The sequence below is a fragment of the Ochotona curzoniae genome, unplaced genomic scaffold (assembly GCF_017591425.1).
Source record: "Ochotona curzoniae isolate NIBS_2020 unplaced genomic scaffold, NIBS_Ocur_1.0 contig_1, whole genome shotgun sequence".
In the NCBI taxonomy this organism is placed as follows: domain Eukaryota; kingdom Metazoa; phylum Chordata; class Mammalia; order Lagomorpha; family Ochotonidae; genus Ochotona; species Ochotona curzoniae.
In genome coordinates this window covers 13277341-13300367 of record NW_024464918.1, presented here as the reverse complement: position 1 = coordinate 13300367, position 23027 = coordinate 13277341, and positions in this window count along the sequence as shown.

Here is a 23027-nt window from a genome sequence, read left to right as displayed (position 1 = left end):
TGGCATCAACACAAGGTTAGTGAGGTCTTTCCTTCCTGTCCTGAATCTAAATGTTAGTAATTATTTGCTCAGGCATGTGTGTAGGCAGTTGGAGACATCAAGGCAGACCCTGTACACATTGTTTCATCCAGCAGTGTGGGCAAAGAATGCAGTCTTGCCTCAGCGTTGCTACTGTGGGCCCAGGAGAGCCAGCAGCGGAATTGTTGCTTAGAGTGAAAGATCAAGGGATAAGCAATTGGATTAAATTTTTTTTAACTTTCTTTTTTTTTCCCCACATTTTATTATTGCTATCATTTTACGATACCGTTCCATATTCCCTTATCCCCGCCCCAATTTCCCCCCCCCCCCAGTTCCTTTATATCATTACTAACATATAGTTCTTCATACTCAGTCATATGTACATCACTGCGGGCATGGACAATGGCAGAGAGTCCAGAATCCTATTGTCAAAATATAATATAAACAGTTTCACTGTAAGTCCATCTTTGTCTGGAAACAGAAATGCATACCACACTGCATCCTCACATCTGGTTGTTAGTCTCCATTACATAACTACTGTACATTCCCTGGTTGCTGGTGGAGTTCCGTCTGCTGTTGGAGTTCAGATCGCCATGCTGGAGCACCATTCACTGCAACACCACACTGCCGTGCCCGCTGCTTTCCTGTGTCTGTCAGCCTCCAGGTACCCCTCTGCTGTTGTTCTGTCCTTTCTTATTTCCTGAAATATGTCCCCTCTGCTTCATCCTGACTAAATGTTTCTTCGTCTGATCAAATGTGTCCTTACCTTATTCCGCCATCTTGATACTCCCTAGATTAAGTTTTTACCTTCATATGTGGAGTAGTAGGTCAGGGATGGGAAGTGGTATAAATACTACCTAAGATGGGAAGCTGTCTGCTGAGGTGGGAGTTACAGATAGGAGAAGAATTCATTAGAGCAGCCAGATTTATTGACCATGGTGCAAGGAAGCAGCAGGTGGGTGGGACAGCAAGAAGCTGACTACTGACAGCATACACTTCAAGAGAGCGGGAGACAGGGTACCAAAGGGCCATCTGCAGCAACAGGCACTGCAAACTCAAAAGCACTCTTACACCTGCAGTGACTTCTCAGGTGCCCAGCAGGTTTACTCAAGTATTTGATTTGAGTCTCTGGGTGGAGCTTCAGAGTCCACACCACCTCTTGTTTTTGGAACATTGTCAATTCCTTGGTGCAGCCTCCACATGCTCTTCCAGGATGAATGGGGACAAATTCATAGCAGTTGCTTAGTATAAACTCACTAGTGAGAAGCAACATATGACTAGAATTTAGAAAGGGTTGCAAAGAGAAAAGGAATTCAGAGATGGCTGATGAGGTGAGGGGGGAATCTAGAGTCATCTCATCCACGTGGCTATGGCCTAAGACTGGTGCATGACTCCCTGAGTTTGTAATTAAAATATTTCTGAAAGTAGCTAATATATAGTGAGTGATATGACCTGTCATCGCTTTAAAGGGTATTAGGTAGGTTTATTGAATCAGTCAGTGATCGCCATCAAAATTAGATATAAGCAAGTGCTCTGATCTTTCCTTACATTCCATTCTATTAAATGATCACATAAAGCTTGAACCTGTTGAGAGATTACTGACACAAGGGAAGATAAATCTCAATAAAGAAACATGCATGTACATTTGACAAAGAACTGAACCATATCCAAAAGTTCACTTACCAAATGTGGAACTTCTCAACCTGCCTGTCTAATAAAAAAATTGCCTCTGCAGCAGGCTCACACCCACGCATGAATTTTGGATGATAGGTACAGTTGAAAAAAGAGTGGCTGTTCCTGGAGTCAAGGGCAGGAAGGAAAAAGGACATTGAGATAGGAGTATTGTGTATACAGAAGGGCTGTGTGGGGACATTCAGCTGATGATGCACATACCTATAGAGCTGATTAGTTAAGCAGCTCAATAATCTTGGCCTCTCTGCCAAAAGGAACCATTTGAGTCTGATATCCCAGAGAGGCAGCCTATAAAATGGGGTAGACAGTTATTGATGGGGATTTGGTAGTGTGTATAGGATATTGCTAGCATTTAAAAATGAACAAAATGCTTTAACTCCCAACAAATATTCCCCTATGTACCCAGTGGAGGTAACACGGGATTGACCCAGTCAGATCAGATTTCTGTTAGGCTACCAGCATGTCAAGCATTGATTGAATAAGTCCAGTTGATTTGCTACAGACCCTGTCCTCCTCTCACCTCATCTAGTCTACAAAACTGTAACAATGTTTCACGTCTTTCTCAAAGGGATCTGACCAATTATATTCATAAAGTTCTCCAGAGAAGAACTAGTAGGAGATAGATGAATAGGCTGATAATAGATTTATAGCTATAAGCAACTTTATTATAAGGACTTGGCTCACTTGATTACAGAGCCTGTGAAATCCCATAAGAGTCCTGCAAGCTAGAGGCCTAAGGAAACCAGTGATGTGGTTTCAGTACAGATCTGAAGGCTGTATAACCAGGGAAGTCAATGGTATAAATCCCAGTTGGAGTCCAAAGGCCTGATAACCAGGCATGCTGATGTCCAAGAGCAGAAGCTGAGTGTCTGACCCTCACACTAGCCTCTTTTTCAGAAACACTTTTACAGACACACTGAGAAATCATGTGTTACCAGTTAGCTGGGCATCCCTTATCCCAGTCAAGTGGACCGATAAAATAAACTGGCACACCAACCCGACACTTCTATTGCTGGGGTGGGATTTGGATGCTGTGTAACAATGGGAAATGCTCAGAATCTGTCCCCTCCCTTTGGCCGTACTTGATAGCTTTGGAATTGTCAACAGAAATTACCTGATCCATTCATTCCCATCTCTAGATCTCCTTTTTCTTTTCTTTTCTTTTTTTTTAAGGATTTATTTATTTATTGGAAAGTCAGATATACAGAGAGGAGGAGAGACAGAGAGGAAGATCTTCCATCTGATGATTCACTCCCCAAGTGACTGCAACGGCTGATGCTATGCTGATCCGAAGCCAGGAGCCAGGAACTTCTTCCGGGTCTCCCACATGGGTGCAGGGTCCCAAAGCTTTGGGCTGTCCTCAACTGCTTTCCCAGGCCACAAGCAGGGAGCTGGGTGGGAAGTGGAGCTGCTGGGATTAGAACCGGAGCCCATATGGGATCCCGGTGCATTCAAGGCTAGGACTTTAGCCGCTAGACCATGCTGCCGGGCCCGACCTCCTTTTCTTGCAGTTATGACATTCTACCACTTGACAAAAAACAAAGGGAAAAATGTGACCATCAACTCCATAGTGTATCTTAACTAAACCTGGCAACCTTAGGAGAGAAGCAGTATACTGAATTCATTTCTGAAGATTTAGAACTCTGGGAAAGTCTGAGTACTTGAGCCTGGGCTCCTTGCTCACCCTTTGAACCAGTCACTCTACTCACAGGCATGAGAAGAGGCCCAGTGACCATTCTTTGAGAGGGATCAACAGTCTTATCAAGGCTGCCACAGGAAGTATGACAATGGTGCAATGATTCCGCGAGTGGATGCGGAGCAGGGGGTGCCTGAGGAGTAACTGTCATTCAGAGAACCCTAGGAGAGTGGCACTAGATAAGGCAAAGTAGCAGTTGTTGCCTCAACTGAGAAAGCTAGGAAAACAATAAAGTTTGGAGCAAGAAGCAGCATGTGGAAAGATTCTGGCATGGAAGACAACATCTTCAGAAGCCTTCTCTGGCTTCTGGAGGCTTTTAGTATGAGAAGGAAGCTATGAATGGTATCTGTCAGAGTTTAGCACTGCTGAAAAAGTGGCTGTGAAAGCCAGCCACCTCTTTTTCTCTGTGGACTCTCCCTGGCCAGAGGAACAAAGTTACTGACCCTTGATGCAACCACAATTTTTTTTCTTACTTAAGAACAAAGATTGCAGGGCCTCTTTCCTACTTCAGTGGGTTTTCCTCTGCCATGACTGTGGTAGGAAGGTTACAACTTTAGTTAAAGGAGATAGCCATTTTTGTCTAAGCCCTAGAGATCTTTCTTGTGTCCAGGAAGGCAGGCCATACTGTGATGCGGTGAGATGCGTTAAAACGTCCTGGATTGAGAGGAGGATATTTAATATCTAGAAGCTCCAAGGTGAGCAAAGGGGACCAGTGGAGGTTGGGTCAGTTGTAAAGAAATTTACTGATTTCCTAAGAAGGTAAAACAAAAACTTTTTACCGCCTTGGAAGCCTCCAAGGCAAAATTTTGATGAAGCATTACATAGCAACCTCACAAATGTTTTTGTGGGATTGGTTGCTTGAGTGAGTGACTGCATTGGAGTGTTGTGTTAAGAAAGACCCCGAAACAGTATCAGAGCTCAGAAAGAAATACTGTAAGTGATAAAGTAAAGCCGTCCAGGGGCATATAAATGGAGGACAGTGGTATGTATATACCGTGTGTTGTCTTTCTTAAGGACTAATGCATTTTAGTCCTGAGGATATATCCTAAGGAGCAATTATGATGAACTATAAAAGAATTATATATATCATAAAGGGGTTCTTGGTATTATTTACTTTTTGTCCAAAGATAGTGGAATGGCCACTTGTCATAATTAGTTAACCATGGATATTATGCAGAAATATGAGAAATATGGGACACAGTAACACTGAGGGAAGAATAAAAGAGTTCTATACAAGTAGTGATTACAAGAAGGTAAATAAGCAGGTGTCGTACACAGACACATCTGTGTGATGCTGATGCCTGCCTTTTCATCTCACTGGGGCATGCTGCTCCGTTCCTATCTCACCGGAAGTGTGCAGTGAATAGTTGCTGATAGTTTATTTGCTAGCCATATATGTGTTTTTAGCATAAAAAACAGCTTCCTGGGGGCTTCATTGTGATGCAGCATGGTTCAAGCTCTAGCTATCCCACTTCCGTTGTGTCTTGCTGCTGACATCCCCAGAAAGCAGAAAATGGATCGTACGCTTGGGTTAGGATAGAGTTCCAGGCTTAGGCTTGGCTGCCTGTTATTACCAGAATAAATTCTCTCTCTGTCTCTCCTTATTGAAAAGGCAGGTATATGAGAGGAGAGAGATAGAGAGAAAGATCTTCTGTTCGTTGATTCACTCCCCAAGTGACCGCAACGGCTGATGCTATGCCGATTTGAAGCCAGGAGCCAGGAGCTCTTCCGGGTCCCCCATGCGGGTGCAGGGTCCCAAGGCATTGGGTTATCCTTTACTGCTTTCCCAGGCCACAAGCAGAGAGCTGGATGGGATGTGGGGCTGCTGGAACACAAACCAATGTCCATATGGGATCCTGGTGCATTCAAGGTGAGGACTTTAGCCACTAGGCTACTGTGCTGGACCCAATGTGTTGATTTTTATTCCCCCAGAAATAATGATTTTTTTTTTAACTTTTATAAAATTTTATTTTGACATTCTTTACATAGTTAATAATGATTTGTTCTGCTTTCTCTAGTCAGCTCCATCAGATGTAGGTCTATTCTAGGCCTTTACAAGTAACACCAAATACCTAGGATTCCAGGAAAATCCTGCAGGAGGTTGGTTGCACCTAAGAAACAAAGACTTCTCTGCCCTTGCCTTGCCTCCACATGTTCAACATTCAGCATCTGATATTCTTTTTTAAATTTTTTTAAGATTTATTTTTATTATTTTTTTTATTGGAAAGGCAGATATACAGAGAGGAGAGACAGAGAGGAAGACCTTCCGTCCGATGATTCACTCCCCAAGTGAGCGCAACAACCGATACTATGCCAATCCGAAGCCAGGAGCCTCTTCCGGGTCTCCCACGCGGGTGCAGGTTCCCAAAGCTTTGGGCCGTCCTCTGCTGCTTTCCCGGGCCACAGGCAGGGAGCTGGAAGGGAAGTGGGGCTGCTGGGATTAAAACCAGCGCCCATATGGGATCCTGGGCTTGCAAGACGAGGACCTTAACCACTGCGCCATCGCACCGGGCCCCAGCATCTGATATTCTGCAATACTTTTCTTTATTTTCCTGCCAGAGAGGGTTGATTTTCCCTAAAGGACAATTCTTTTATTTTGTGTACCTGAGAGAGAACCAACTAACCACAAGAATGCCCTCAGTAGCATTTCCAAAGCCAGTTGGAAGCTTCTGGCAGAATTCACAATTCAGTTAACTAAGCCTGAGAATCAGGTTACTTGGGGTGATTGACAGTTTGAAGTCAGGTGTCAAACAAACCTCAGAAGTAGACAGCCTCTCCACTCCCTGCAGTGACCTCTAAATATATGGACCAAACATCAATTGCTGTCTAACTTCACTAGCTTCAGAAACTTCCAATATTCAGTAATTCCATCAGCAATAATTATTCTTTTTCTCTGAACCACACAGAGTATCCACAACCCTTGAGTAGGAAATTAAACTTTATTTTCAATTTCCTTGGGCAAGGCACAGGCAAGGATAAATTAACAGTCTGCAGCTTGTCTGGAACTAGAAAAGCACAAAGTCACAATGTACGAAAATCATCCAAAGACAATGCAATATTTTGCTGATGGTAATCTTAGAAGATACACGCAGAGGGCAGCAGCTAGGTGAACAGGCAGCATCTCCGGGAGCAAACAAAAAGTGGAAAAGAGAGGCAGTTATTGCCATAGTTCTCTCTACCAACAAGAACAACAAAAAAGCGACAGTTTGTCTATGCCAGTTTAATATTCTGGGCAGTGTAATGTTTTAGTCCAAAATAGTTAATTCACTGCCACATGTAATTTACTTATTGTAAAGTAATCATTTTCTGTCTGTCTTTCTCACATGAATCTCCTCTGTTTCCAGCCCTTCCTTTTGAAAGGCATTTTTTTTCTTATTCTAACAGCTGTTTTAAAAATATGTATTGAATTTTTACCCTGAGCAGGCCCTGTGTGAAGCAACAAGGATCCAGGAGGCAATTAAGGGAAAAAAAGAAAAGCTCAGTGAGATAGGAAGTTTCAATTCAGTGTAATGACACAAGCAGGCATTAGGTGCTCTCAGGCTCAAGGAGGTGACAGATAAGCTAATTCTGCAGATATATTATGATAATGACTATATAGCTGTACATAAATTTGCAGAACCATAGCTTATTTAGCTTTTAGTATTTTCCTCATAGCTTTAAATATATACTAAAATTTTGATAGATTAGTAATATTATATTCAGTAGGTGTTTCATCACATATCCAATGATAGTTTTTCCATCAGTTTTTGCATGCAGGTCACAATGACTTACCTGGCTGAATGAAGTAAGAGTCACTAGAATCTCTTAACTAAGGAGACAGGGGAGAAACGATGAGAGGCTCAGGAGTGGTACCCCCTAGGCAGGGCTGACCACAGAAACCTTGTGTCCCCAGCATTTTTTGCATGATTTCTTTAGGCTTCAATGTTCTGAGAAGGTTCCCCGCTCAACTTGCATGGGGACAGGCAGTGAGAAGAGCTGTCTAATTCAACATTTGACTTTGGTGTGAGAAGCAGGGCCCTGACTTGAAGTCAGACTCCCCAGTGGAGGGTGTTAGAGTAAGGTCAACAGAGAAACATCAAGAACTTCCAATATTTCCTTATTGTAGAGTATTTACATAGTTTTCCCTCTTTTCTCATAATACGAAAGTTCTGCAAAATCCTTGGGTACTCCTCTGCTGAGTTCCCTAAAAATGAAATTTCTAGATGAAAGAATGTGAACATTTTTTTTAAAACGATGATTTGTTTAGTTTTATTGGAAAGTGAGATTTATAGAGAGGAGGAGAGACAGAGAAAGATCTTCCTTCTGCTGAGAAAGATCTTCCTTCCACTGATTTGACTCGCCAAGTGGCCACAATAGCTGGAGCTGAGCTGATCTGAAGCCAGGAGCAAGGAGCTTCTTCAAGTCTCCCATGAAAGCGCAGGTTCCCAAGGCTTTGGGCCATCCTCTACTGCATTCCCAGGTCACAAACAGGGAGCTGGATGGGAAGTGGAGCAGCTGGAACACAAACAGTAACCCATATGGGATTCAGGCGCTTTCAAGGCAAGGACTTTAGCCTCTAGGCTACTGTGCTGGTCCCAAGAGTGTGAACATTTTAAAATGTCTTGATATTTACCCTCAAATTGCTTTTCTAAAAATTTGCTCCAGTGTAATTTGTCGGTGTATGTGTGGTTTGCCAGTTTCTGTACACTGTTCCTGATATTGGGGTGATCTTTCGAGAAATCTTTATGCCCACACCTTCCTAGGCTACTCTGACTTGTGCAACCGATGCCCCATATAAGAGATGGTTCTTTGTAGTCAGAACACCTCCCAGTAAAGTGAACTATTCCATAGAAAGTTATTTTCTTGAATTTATTTGTGATAATTACTTTTATTGATCTTCTCCACAAGTTTGATTAGCCTTGGGTGGGGGGGGGGCGCTGCTGCTTTTAGTACATTGTGGTGAAGCTGTGTATGTTTTCTGTTCTGGGAGGACGATGTTGGAAAAGCAGTAAATGTAGTGAATACATTTACTGAAATAATAGGAAAAGTTGCTGAAATAATAGAAAAAGGAATCCTGGGAGAGAAGTCCTGGGAGATTGCATACCATCTCTGAGCAGGTGCCACTGGCAAATGGTGTCCAGGGCAGCTCTCTCTCTAAATCTCCTGAGATCAGGGGCAGAGCATGTCTCTGGAAGCAGTTCCTTCCTGAAGCCATGATGGCGCTACAGTTCCTGCGTCCTGTATTTGGATAAACCTGAAGCTCCAAGGGGTGATGAAACATTTCACAACTTTTGTACCAGTCCAGAATATCTTCTTTACCTAAACTTTTTTTGTTAGTTTTTTAAAAAAATAATCTTACATAGTTGATTAGGGTACAAAGGGTCAAGAGCTATAGGAAAGTGGGTAAGACCATTGTTTCAGCACTAATATTATCTTTTTTTTTTTACTTAAACTTTTAAAGGGGATTTTAAAAATATTTATTTGAAAGGCAGGGAGGGGGAAAGAGAAAGAAAGAATGTAAGAAAAAGAAGTCCTCCATCCACCGATTCATATCTCAAAAGTCTGCAATGTCTAGGGCTGATTGAGACCAAAGCCAGCAGCCTGGAGCTTCGTCCAAGTCTCCCATGTGAATGACTCATGGCCCAACGACTTGGACCATCATCTGTTGCCTTGCCACATGCATTAGCAGTGAGCTGGATGCATGACTTGAGCCAGCACCCCTATAGGATGCTGGTGTTGCAGCTCATTGAGGCATAATGTCAGCTCCATGAGCATCTTTGTTTAAAAAGATAATTTTGTTTGTGAAGCAGAGAGGCAATGAAAGAGAGGTAGTTCTCATCTTCTGGGCCATCCCCCAGATGCCTGCTAGCCTGCTATGGGCCTGGGTCAGGCCAAATCTGAAGCTAGGAACTCTTATCTAGTTCCATGTGGATCGTGAAAATCCAAATGAGCCACTATTATTGCCTCTATGTATCTGTAAGCTGGAGTCAGGAACTGGAGTCAGGAATTTAATCTAGGACTCTGTCTTATTTGGGACATCTTAATTAAGCACATAACCAGTCTTCCATCCACTAAGACAAAGCCTGCCTCAGAAGAATACCATTTCAGTAAGACATTAAAAATATCATGTCTCAAGCTTCCATTAAGAGAGGCCAAGTGATGTCCAGGAAGGACCCCCTGATGAATTGAACGTGAAGGGTCCTCGGGGCAAGGGCACACATGGCAATTGAAATAGCATTTTTGTAGGATACTGTGATGACATCCACTTGTTCAAATTCACACAGTTGCACTACACACAGGGGACAATGAAATGTGAGCATGGGTTTTAACAGAAATATATTAATATGGATTCATTTTAAACAAATGGGCATACTGTGCCAGATGAGAGTTCTGTTGTCAGGTCAGTTTTGCTGGAAATAGAAAACAGTGTTTAAAAATTAAAGCCAACTGCCTTAAAAAAATCAAGGAAAAAGGAAAGTGTGCTCAGGAAGCAGCTAGTGATGAGGGATGCAGGGCCCACAATACTGATCCTTGGCCTTGAGCTGTGGCCTCACCTCTCTGGATTTCACCAGGGAGTCACACCCCATATGCTTCAGGAGACAGGTCTTTGTGATAGCATGGGGATATTAAGGTTACTCACTTCATATTTCTCACCCTTGTTTGGGGCTTCAGATGTCAGTAGTCATGAAAGCATGCCTTGCAGGTTGCCATCTCAGGGGAAATGACTGAATAAATCAATGCAACTGTTTCCGCCTTGCCCTAGGGATCAGAGGTCTCTTTGGGGCCAGCAGGAAAGCTGAATACTTCCCTCTAAAAGTTCCCTTTTTCTCCCTCTGTTTGCATAACTTGATTCTAACGCTGCCTGATCAGGTTCTCTGCTACTTGCACATATTTATGTAATAGGTTATAACTGTATTATTTTATTGTTTGTCATTAACCATGGGTGAGTCACCTGTTTTAACGGCCTTCTGTGGTTTGTTAAATATTCCATTCACGAGGCCTGGAGATAAGTCCTGAATTTGGATCGCTGCAGGCACAAACATCTTCACTGGTCTGTGCATGGCAGACAGCCAGGGTGACGGCTGAAATCTGACAGGCAGCACACGTGCGTGGCCACAATGCCTGAGGACCAGGCAACAGTTTGGTTTGTGGGATGGTGGCTGCTGTTACTCTGCTCTTAAAAGAATGTCAGACTCCCTGAAAAGTTTGCATAGTGCACAATCATTTTCAATTTCCTCTAAGTAAATATCTGGCAAAGCCTGGAATTGGATCATGTTCAATTTTGTGGAGAAAATGTCCCCAAAACTCATTTCCCCTGAAGAAAGGATGGAAATATATGAATATTTATATTTGTCTAATTTCAGTAAATTGTATTAACGTGAATGATGCAGAATATCACACAGGGTTGTGGTGGTATATGCTCTCATGCTAGTCTGGAGAGTTCATTGTGGACCAAGCACTTAACCAAGGTTGCTTCTGGCTGAAGGGCTTACACATGTAAGACCCTGCTTTGTCCAGGAAGAGCAAATATGTGGCTCTTGTGCCTCAACTCTTCCCAAGCCCAGACCAGACATTGCTAATGTAAGATGACATTCTTTCCTGCAGAAATGTCCGGGAAATGTCCAAGGGGACTTGCATGAAGGACCTTTCTTTCCTGTGGAGTCGAGAAGTTACTCATAATGGGGAGCCACTTGTCCAGGAGAAGAAAGGTGGCCTCGTTACTTCTTGGAGAGAATCGGTAGGATAAAGCCTAAATTCTTTAAGCTTGTGCACTTACGCACCAGGAGGTGAAATTACTTTCATTGTGTTCTGAGAGGTTTGACTGACTTGCTAGAAAAGACAGAAGTATTGGTAGGAACCCACAGTTTGTGGAAAAAAATAGATGCTGAACATACTGATGTGGCATTATTAAAACATAGCAAAAATGGTTCTGCCTGTCTAAGAGAAAGAAGACCAGAAATATGTTAAAATGGGATTAAATGAAGTGAGGTTGTTGGAGAAGAGTGCATTGTAGAGTCCATTTGATCACTACCACCACTTCTGGCAGATGAGGGAGCTATGGTAAATGAGTATCTGCAGGTATTAGTGCTGTGTCCACCTACCTAGAAGACTTTGAGGGCTAAAGGCTGGCTGGAATGGCCTGTGAGGATGGGGCGGGTGCAGAGCCACAGTGAGGGCCATGGTGCTTTTAGTGTTGGGTTGGGGTACAGGATGTGTGAGTTTTCTTGTGCAACAAGGACAACCAGACTGAAGGGTCTGACTTGGAGGGCTGCCTGCATGCTTCTTAGATTCAAGTGTCAGTTCAGAAGCTTCACTCTTGCAACTCTGGACACCCTGACTCTACTATCGTGGCTGGTAAAGCACCCTCTCCAGTCACACTGTGTCTTATCACCTGCTTTGTTTCCTTGGTAGCATTAACAACATGAGCTCTCACGCTCTCTTTCTCCTTCTCATTCTCTCTCTGTCTTAAAAAAAGTAAATGAAAAAAAAATCTTTAAAAGGTAAAGGAATCTTACTAATACAAAATTTGACATCCATGCATTGTTTTTTCAGAATATACATTTCTCCATGAATGTTTTGAAGATGACTTGTGTGTATGGGTTTCAAACATTTTTGCAACCAAAACAAAATTATTATTTGTTTCTTTTCCCCATGAACTTTTTTATGGGTTCCTTACATAAACTCTGTAAGAGTAGAGATCTTATTCATTTTGCTAATCCCTATTCCTGGTTTTTGAAACCGAACCTAGCACGTTGTAACTGCTCAACAGTTTAGTCCTTGGCAGTCAGGGGCATCCGCCATGCATCTGATCAGAATCAAAAAGGAAATCTCCAGCACCACAGTCTTATAGTGATAGGGGAAACTACAGACATTTTGTAACATTTGTTTTAAATATAGAAAAATAAAATTGTCCTCCACTTAGCAGTTTACAGCATTTCTTTCTTTATTATGTCAACTGATAAGGAGAAAGACAAATCATCAGATAAACTTTACATTGGTAGTGTCATAATGCTGAAGAATTGCCTGGGTGTTTGGTAAATACATGAATGTCTGTGTGCAAAGGGGACACAGTCATCATTGCATGTTCCATTTAGATTTAGGGTTATATATCAGGTTGATCTTGAATGATGAATCACATAAAAGGAGTATAAGAGAAAATTGTTTGTAAAGCTAAAACTTCCAATAAGTGAAATTAGGTGCAGGTCTAAGATTTGTAGGGCTCAAGGTGAGAAGTATCTTACAAATGGAAGCCTACTTATATATCTATGAATATTTAAAATGTGTAAATCCAGCCAGAAAGATGTTACACAAAATATATTCCATCTTCCCACTTTGACAAGTGGAGCTGCATTTCTGAAAGTCTGGATTTAAACTGGGAACTCTTGTGTGTGTTGGAATTCTCTAGCGGAACATGTAGGAGTGAGGAGTCTGTCTTAGGTGTTGCCTCCTTGTGTTTCCACTGCAAGTTCCATCTCATAACATGGAAGTCTTAAATGCAGGCAACTACATACCCCAAACCTACATCCAATCTTCATTTGCCCTTGTCAGGAAGGAGATTCCTGGGGAATCGATGCTTGATTTCCAGGAGAAAACTCAGGGCCACTGAAGTAGGAAATTTCATGGTGCTAGCCACTTGGTGTGAAGGTGGGAGGTACAGGCTTTGCGTGGACACCTTTCCTTGGCTCTTGGGTTACTCTTTCCAGGGGAAGAGTAAAATCAGAGGAAGGAGCAAGCAGGCCTCACAAACCTCCAGGATATGAGCATGACTCCTCTTTCTTGGGTCTAAGGGAGATACTAAAGTCAATGACAGTTGGTGTTATAGACTGAATGTGTCCCTCCTGACATTCTCATGTTGAAATCCTAACCTCAGAGGTGATGGTAGTGAGGGGAGAAGGCTTTTAGCAGGTGATGAGTTAATGAGATGAGGACATTGTAAAAGATGCTAAAGGGAGAACTTCACCATTTGAGGTTACAGGGAGAAGATAGCCCTGTATGAACCAGGAAGTGGGTCCTCACTGCATAGAAAACTTGTCAGCGCCTTGAATCTTGGATTTTCTAGTCTCCAGATATGTGAGAAATTAATTTCTGTCATTTAAAAGTTACTCCATCTCAGGAAATTTTGTTGTAGCAACTCAAATAAACTTAACTGTGTTTGCTTCTCAACTTGTATCTCACTCTTTTAAGTAAAACATTTGCAAATAATATATATTAATTCAGGCTGTGCTATAAGTCCTATTTTAAATGAACTCCCAACTTAGACTAATTTAGTTTATTTACTTTCTTCAGAAATTATGAGGAGCTACTTGAAGTGAAACATTAATAGTTTGAACAATTGGAATAAAACCAAAACTAGAAAGCAGAAAGACAAATTGTACCAGCTCTAGTTTAAGCAGATGAGTTAAAAGAGTAATAATCATAGTGATCATATATTTAATAGCATAATTTTTGTTTTTCCATATATATCATTGAATTGTTATAAAAGTAAGCACTGATGCTTTGAAGTTTGAAAAGTATATACTCTGGAAAAATAAAAAGGAGCACTTGACACTGCCAAGAGGCAATTTTGCTTGCATTCGTCTGAGGGATGGTGGGAACTAAAGATGTAGCCACGGGGAAGGAAGAAATAAAGACAGCAGTCATGGGGTAACTCTCATCTGTCAATCATGACTGCCTGAAGTGCATGAGAGAATCTCAAGCTTTGTCCAGATTCAATGGTTGGTAATGAGTTAGACTTGCATGTCATGATCAAAGTGAGTGTCATGATGACACGGGTGCCATGAATAAACCACATCTGGTGCAGAAAATGAAAGTGGCAGAAAGTAAGGGAAGCAGAGTACTTGAGGATATCTTGACTTTTTTTAAAGTTGTCCCACGACTTTAAAAAGGAGGACAATTGGGCCCAGAGTGGTGGCCTAGTGGGATCCCGAATGGGCGCTGGTTCTAATCCCAGTAGCCCTGCTTTTCGTCCAGCTTTGCTTGTGGACTGGGAAGGCAGTAGAGGACAGCCCAAAGCTCTGGGATGCTGCAACCGTTTGGGAGCCTCAGAAGAGACTCCTGCTCCTGGCTTTGGATCAGCTCAACTCCGGCCGTTGTAGCCACTTGAGGAGTGAATCATCAGACGGAAGATCTTCCTTCCTCTTCTCTGTATATCTAACTTTGCAATAAAAATAAGTCTCTCTCTCTCTCTTTTTTAAAAAAGGAGATTAAAAATAAAAATATATTTTAAAAAAAGAGGACAATTGACCCAAATTCTGAAGAATTCTCATGTTCTTGAGTGTTTCCCCAGCAAAAATTGATCCATTTTGAGTTTCTTTGAGGAAGATGCTGCTTTGAACTGACCTTCTGGTATGTAAAACGATGAGATAGACACCTGCTAAGGTGTTGATTGGTGATAAGTGGATGAATATGAGACCTGAACTGTCTCATCATCTTTGTCATTAACTAGTGGTATGACCTTAAGCAAATCCCTTAATCCTTCTGGACCTCTATTTCCTTGACTTCAGAATAAGAATATTATCTGAGTGATCTCTCAGAATTTTGTGAGGCTTAAGGGAGGCACCAGCAAAGCAATCACTTGGAATATAAAACATTCTATACATGCAAACCATTATGATTCTACTGAAAAATATACAGTCTAATCTAGGGTGGTTTATTCTCAAAGTGGGTTCTTGGAACATTATGTTCCATGGATGCTAATAGGTGTTGCAATAAAAATCATCAAAGGAAGAAACAACCAAACAAAAATTAAACAAGCGTAAATAGTGTTTTCACCATAGAAATTATTATAATCCTTAATTTTAATATGCATAGTAAGTCATTAAAACTGGGAAACAGTACATAGTGTTTTGTATAGATATTTTGAACAAAATTATTTTGAACAAAATATTAGTCCTTCAGGACATAATTCTTTGGAAATCATTGAACAGCTGACTTTCCAAGTTCCTTTCTGACTTGAATCTCCTCCAAATCATGTATTTTTCTACAAATATTTATTAAATTGCTGTTGATGCCAGGCACTATTCAGTGTAATAAATATATCATTGTTTAATACAGAGGGGGAAAAATCTGTACTTTCATGTTCTATTCATCCTAGCAGAATTTGATGTCATTCACCCAAATGTTTGTGCTTAGAGAGAAGTGACTGATATCCTTTAATTAAAAATCCCTTTTATTTCAAAGAAATATTATTTCAAAAAATAATATGAGGAAGTATAGTTATGGGGGAGTACGGGATGCAAATCTTAATTGTGCCTTTCTATCTTTCAGTCTATGAGTTGAGGTTAAACTATGAAATCAGATGTGATGAGCCAGATGGCTATTGCATCATGTGAACACATGATCCCATTCACTCATTCATCCATTCATGCACGTATTTAGTTAGCAAAAACTTGTGGGCATGATATGTAACATATACACCAATGCATATGACCCAGTGTCTAGTCTCACAGCTTACTTTTGGTTATCAGGAAGTTAAGTATGTGAATGGTTCTGTCTTACCATATGCTATACTTTGGATCTTAGTTTGGGGTGCGCCTAGAGGTCCACAATCAAGGATTGGTCCTTAAAGTTCTTATATGGATGGTTTGGTGTTAATGACTAATAGATTAAGAACAGATTTTTATTTATAAATTTTATTTATTTTTTTAATAAATTTTATTTTTGATGATATTTACATACTTGATCAGGGCGGGGAGTGTTGACGATTAGGGTAGAGTGAGAGAGACCATTGTTTCCAAATTTTCTTCTTCCTTATCTGAGGGAGGGGAGGGGTTAGGAGGGGAAATTGCACCCAACCTCCTAACCACTTCAGTACCTGGGAATGGGGAATGGTCTCCCAGTGACATCCCAGGTTCCCTGATGTGGAACATGTTCCAAGGGTTCTGCCCAAATAGCTTCAATAGTTCTGAAATGCTATCTATCTCCTCGATCCAAGAAGGAGGAAATCCTTTCAAGGTCCATTAGCCGACAGTCTACCCTAGAGTCTCAATTTGCCCAAATATTTGCTGTCAAGGCTTTGCTGGGGTGATTACCAATTTGTTCTGCCCTCCAATCTCTGCTATGGTACCAGATGCCCTCTGCAGGCCCCAATGGACTGCTCTATGCACCATGGGTATCTGGATATGCTATCCACTGCTCTGTCTGATCCACTGAAGAGACCAGATTCTGACACATGCACTCTATGATCAGATCACAGATTCTACAATTCTCTCCATGGTTGGAGTTCTCAGTCCAGCAGTTCAGTGGTGGGATACCCAAAGAAATTCCAGACCTGAAGTTTTGTGTTTGCTTGTCAGAATGGGATCCAACTCAGTCCATCATCCATATCAGCCTATGCACACACTGGTAGTTGCAATTCCTGTGTAAATTCTGTCTCCATCCGCATCTTTTACATGATCCGATGGATGCTGCAGCCCAGTCCAACCCTGCGTACTACACATTAAGCCCTCACATACACCAGTTATAACTGCAACCTAGTTGGAGCGACCCTCCAATAACTCCCATTAGGTTTGCCCCCAGCCCTGGTTCCTGTGCTTGTCAGAGTGTGTGGCTGACATGTTCAGTCTGTCCTACATCCCATTCAGCTCTCCTGTTTGTCAGTAGGTGTTAAAGCGTAGCTCACATAACCAGCTCTACTATCTAGCCCATACCAGAGGGTTCCACTGCCTGTCTAGCCAGCCCCCAGCCCTAGTTCTCATGCTCACCAGTGGGAGTTGTATGTAGCCCAAAAGAGAGGAGCATACCATTTCCCAACCTGGACCCACTCACAGTCCTGGATCTTGCATTCTCCAGGTGCTTCTACGGTCTAGGTTGACAGAATTTGCCACAGTCCCGGCACTTCCCAGCTGATACTGTGGCAGACCCCACGCAGCTTGCACTTGCTCTGGCTCATGCATGTGTCAGTGGATACAGTTGGCTAGCCCAGCCTGGCTCTTCCCCCAACCATGTTCACATGTAGGCTAACCTGCCTGGCCTGGCCTGATCCCAGCTCTCATGCTTACCAGTGGGAGCAATGACCCAGCAGGGGATCTACATGTAAACCCGTATCGGGCTCACACTCTCCTACCCGCAAAGGGTCTTGTGTGTGCTGGTGGGTGCTGTGGCCTAGACTGGCATGATCAGATTCGCCTTGGCATTTGCCGGTGGGTGCTGTAGACTGGTTCAACACAGTCTGCTCCCAGTTCCAGCTCATGCTGGTGGATGCTGCAGACAAGCCCAGCCCAGCCAGTTCCCTGGCTCTAATGTGAACTGGCTGGTGTTGTGGCCCAGCTCAGCCTGATCTGCAACCTGTCTTTATTCTCACATCTGCCAGTGGTTATTGTGAACTAGCCCAGCCTGGTCCACCCCCATACCTGAGCCACATGTGTGCCAATGGGTACTGTAACCTAACCTGGTCTGGGCTGCTCCCAACCTTGATTTTTGTAGTCACCTACAGGAACTGTGTCCTGACACAGTGGTTCCCCAAGCTCCTCTACCAGGTGTCCTCCCAGTGGCAGATCTCATGCAACCAGTGGGTCCTTGGCATAGACTGGCTTAATCCACCTGCTGTGCTGGCAGTTATAGCAGCCTTGCCCAACCTACCCATACCCATTCTGGTTCTTACTGTTGGATGGTACAGCACAACCACACCTGGGCAATATCCAGGCTCAGCTCTCACCTGGTTCAGCGTATGTCAAGACCTTGGCCCAGCCTGTCATACACCCATCCTGGCTCTCACGAGCACCATTGGGTGCTGGAGTCAAGTCCAGTCTGTCACACTCCAGACCCTGTCTACATGTATGTTGAGGTATGCTTCAACCATGCCCACTCCAGATTGCCGCTCCAATTCCAACTCTTGTGCTCACCAGTGGGAACTCCAACCCAGCTGGGGTATCCCCTTAGCTCTCCATCCAGACCTGTTCATATCATGGATCTTGCCAGTGGTTGTTCTGACCCAGCTCGGCATAGTCCATCCGCTGTTTTAGTTTTTGCTGTCAGATGCTGCAACATGGCTTGACCCAGCTTGCTTCCAGTCTCAAGTCTTGCTGGTGGGAGCTGCAGCCCAGCCCTGCCCAGTCTGCTCCTCTCCCTGGCTTTCCTGTAAACCAGTAGGTGTGGTGGCCTATCCCAGCATGACCCACACTCCATCCTGGCTCCCGCACATGCAAGTATGCTAAGATTTGGCCTGAATCTGCCTAGCCTGCCCTCCCCAGAAATAACCCACATGCTTGCTGCCAGGCGGAGCTGCTTTGCCCGGCCTGATCAACACCCAGGCCTGAATAACACACTCACCAATGGGAGTTATGGCTCATCAGGAAAGTTTCTCAAATTCCCATGCCACACCAAGCCCTGGACCCAGATCTCATGTGTACTAGGTGCTAGGCCAACACCCAGCGTAGTTTGCTGTCTCTGTCCTGGCCTTTGTATGAGCTGATGGATGTTGTGGCGTGTCCTGTCCCATACCCCATTCTTGGGTGTGCTTACAGGTGCTGCGTCCTGGGCAACCTGGCCTGTTCCCACTACTCTGTGTGTCAGAGATTTCTATGGTCATGACTAGCTTAGCCTGTAACCATCCCCAGTTCTTAAGCACACCAGCAGAAATTGAAGTTCTGTAGGGGTGGGCCCATATTTCCCCCACAGAATCTGCCCTCAGACCTGGTTTTCTGTTTGCTGGTTAGTGTCATGGCCCATCCCCTGTTCCAACTTTCACTGGCGGGTACTGTGATCTAGTCCTGCCAGGTAGGCTTCCAGCCCTAGCTTCTGTGTGCACTGCTGATTGGTGGTTGGTGGTGATATATGCTAACTAGCCCAGTTCAGTTATCCCATATGGGCTGGTTGCATCAGTCTGACCCACTCCAAACTGTTCAGTTTCAGCCCCTTCACTTACTTGCAAGCTCAGTGGCCTCATCGATGAAAGTCCCTCGGAAGTTACTCCTCACTTGCAACACACTCCATCAGTGATCCTCCCTCTCACACATTTCCTTCCCCTTCCCCCTAATCAGTCCACATCCCTGTACCTGGGAGTGCTTGAATTCTACAGCTCCAAACCCAGTCTTCTGGTGGGGTGATGTGCTGGCCCAGAGCTCTGCCTGCCTGCGAGGGTACTAAGCACTTGGCACATGTGTTGGCCTGGGATTCTACTCTTCCACATACCCAAGATCCAGGCCCAGTCAAAGTTTCCCAACCCTGTCCACTAGCACACCAGGCTAGCATGCTAACATGGGTCTTTCCTCTCTCCAAACCCTTGGCAGGACCAGCAATGTGGGGAAATCCCCAGGCTTACTCCACCCTCTTAGACATGAGCCTCCCAGGTTTCTGCACACCCCCACCAGCTTCATCCTCCAGTCCACCCACAGGCCTGTAACCCCAGGTTCCCATGGGCCTGCTGCCTTCTGTGTGAGTGCAGAAAGGCTGCAGGCCGCTCTCCACATGGGCATAGGTGGGACACCAAGATTTTTAATTCAGTTTTGGGATCCATAGGTAGTCCTTTGAGAAATGAGAAGATTGGAATAGGTCACAGAGAGGGGAGCACCATAATTTGATCATGTTAGACATCACATACCCAGACAAGCATTTTTCCTGTTCCTCTGCCTCCTGGCTGGTCATGTGAGCCTTCCTCTGTACACATCCCACTATCTACCACCTCAGAAGCTTGGTCTTAGCTGTGAGCCTCTAAAAATCTGTAGGAGCTCCTTGCTAAGCCTCCTTACTAAGAAGTTTCTCCCAGGTATTTCTTGTAGTGATGAAAATCTGACTAGTACACTGTATTCAGTATGCTGTGGCAGGGAGTATAAGGTTTTGTTGTGAAAACACTTTGCAGAGGTGCCCAATCCTGGATGTCAGAGAAAGCTACTCAACCTACTGCAGTTGAAACTGAGTTATGCAGAGATTTATAGAACACTGTTTAGGCAATTGGCCTAGGTTGAGTGGGAGGAAGCAATGTGTGGGAATAGTGCCTTGGGCAATTGAAATATCATATGCAAAGGCTAAAGGAAACTCCCCTTGCTACTCATACAACTACAATGGAACTGGGGTTGTGCATATTGCTTTTTGACAAGGGCTCTTGTCATAACATAAAACTTCAAAATTATTATTGGTTTCCCAAAGGAAAATTTAGAGGATTCTGCCATCTTTATGATTCTTACATTTCACCCCATTTTACCCTTTACCAAAACTGTCTTGGAAATACTTTCATGGAAAATCTTGGCAAATTGAAAATTCTTTCAAACCCAAAGTACACATTGCTACTGGCAGATGTATTCGTTGATGCTATTTTGGTAGTAAATGACAGAAAACTCAACTCAGGATGACTTCAGCAAAATGGAGAAGTAATTATCTTATATAATAGAAAAATGCTGAGGAAATTTGATCCAGACGTTTCAGACCCACTTTCTCTCTATCTCTTGGTTCCTTTGACCCCAGGTAATCCTCATTTCAGGTTCAATATGGTCACAGCATGGTTGTCAGCATCTCTATGTCTCCATCTTTCATGCCCATAATGGAAAAGCAGATTGTTTTCCTGAAGCTACCGCACAGGTCCCTGTGTGTACTCTCCCTGTACTGTCTTATTGTGTACTCCCTTGTGTACTCCTACTAAACCAATAACTGTGGCCCAAGAACTGTAATTAAAATGACTAGACAGCTGAGTCACATCTAGTCCTGGAGCAGGAGGTGGAGACCTATCTGAGCCACATGATTTAGGATGGCTTCCTAAAGAAATCTGGCAACTATTAGATGAATAGGAAGAAAGGGTGTGTGGGAGAGACAGAAGAGGAATAGGAGAAGGCAGGGAGTATAGGCAGAGAATCACAAAAAAAGGAAGAAAGGGAGGAAGAAAAAAATCCTTGATTATAACAAATGTGAAAGGTAATCTAAGCCAGATAATACTTTTAGTCAATGGAACTGGCAAAGGGAGTGTGGAGTGAAGAAGAAGGGCTAAGGAGGAGTCTGCAATTCATCAGTCATATACCCATTAACTCTCTTAAGTAGAAGAAGGTAGATGTCATCAATTCCAAGTCATCATTGACTGCTGCAAGCCTTTTCAGCCACACAGCCAGTGTATAATCAATTTATGCCCTGCAACACCTCCCAGTGACAGGAAACCCATTGCTCCAGCAGCTAATCATTTCATTGCTGTCTTCCACTATTAGTTTATTAGTCCTTACAGATCTGAAAATTTTCTTCTCTAGCTCTACTGGCTTCATTTTTATCTTGTGTCTAAAGAGAAAGCTTAATTTAGTGGAGGTGAACTGGTGGACTGTCGCCAATTGCCCAGCACAATGTTTTGAATCCATTTGAGTGTGAATACAAAATGCTTTACCATGACACCACTCAACCACCCAGACCCCAGCCACTCTGACTCCTCACTGTTTACTACTACTTGGGACCTGCCTGTATTTGTGGGACCTGCCTGATTTTGTAAGTTTTTTTTTTTTTTTTCATGGAGTAGTAGTTTGGGTTCTTGAAAATAGTTATGTGATGGATTAAGAAAAAAAAGAAGGAAGCAGAAAACCAAACTCAGCCTGGTGAGTCCTTCTCTTTGAAAGCAGCTCTTTACCTTTTTCTCAGATGATACTGTTTTCAAACACCTCTTGGAATCATTTCTGGAGCCTGAGGCACATTCTGTGAATGTCTTCAAGGGCAGCAAATCTTCATCCTTTGAGAGTTATTCTTACGTTTAGGAAAAGACAGAAGGCAAGGACAGTGGAATGTTGATGGACAGTTTTGCTGGGAGGTCTGACTTCTCTTTTCACCCTGTTTCCAAAGCAAAATGGGATGATGAATCACAAATCTGAGTTCCTTGGTGCTTCCTTTAAGAATGTATCAAATAGGGCCCGGCGCGGTGGCGCAGTGGTTAAGGTCCTCACCTTGCAAGCCCGGGATCCCATATGGGCGCCGGTTCTAATCCCGGCAGCTCCACTTCCCTTCCAGCTCCCTGCCTGTGGCCCGGGAAAGCAGTTGAGGACCGCCCAAGGCTTTGGGACCCTGCACCTGTGTGGGAGACCCAGAAGAGGCTCCTGGGTCCGGATCAGCATAGTATCGGCCCGTTGCGCTCACTTGGGGAATGAATCATCGGACGGAAGATCTTCCTCTCTGTCTCTCCTCTCTGTATATCCGCCTTTCCAATACAAAAAATAATAAAAATAAATCTTTAAAGAATGTATCAAATATTTTACTTTTAAATTTCATTACTTTAGTAACTGACACATTCCCATGTTTCATCTTTCACAAAGTACAAAAGGGCATGTGGTGAATGTCCCTTTGTCTTCCTCTACGTCAGCCATCCAGGTTTCCATCTAGGTTTGGTGATTTGCAGAGAAGGTTTATGCTTCTCCCTTAAATAACTCAAAAAAGCCCAGAAAGGTATCTATGATGGCACTTCAGAAAGTTCATGGAAAATGAAATTTTGGGCAAAAGTTTTCCATGAACTTTTTGTGAAGACTCTTCGTTTGAGTGATTGAAGCGCTGCCTTGAATGCTGGCTTAGAATCATAACATTATGTGTGGATTTTGGCATGTTCATGCCAATCACAGGTCTCATTACTTAATCCTTTGGACCCTGAGAAGTCTTTATCATGGCAGGTGATCTCCTGACTTAGGTTCTTGACCTGGGTGAGACATCAGAGGAGTGATATTTTTGAGCCTTGATTTCCTCATGTGTGAGA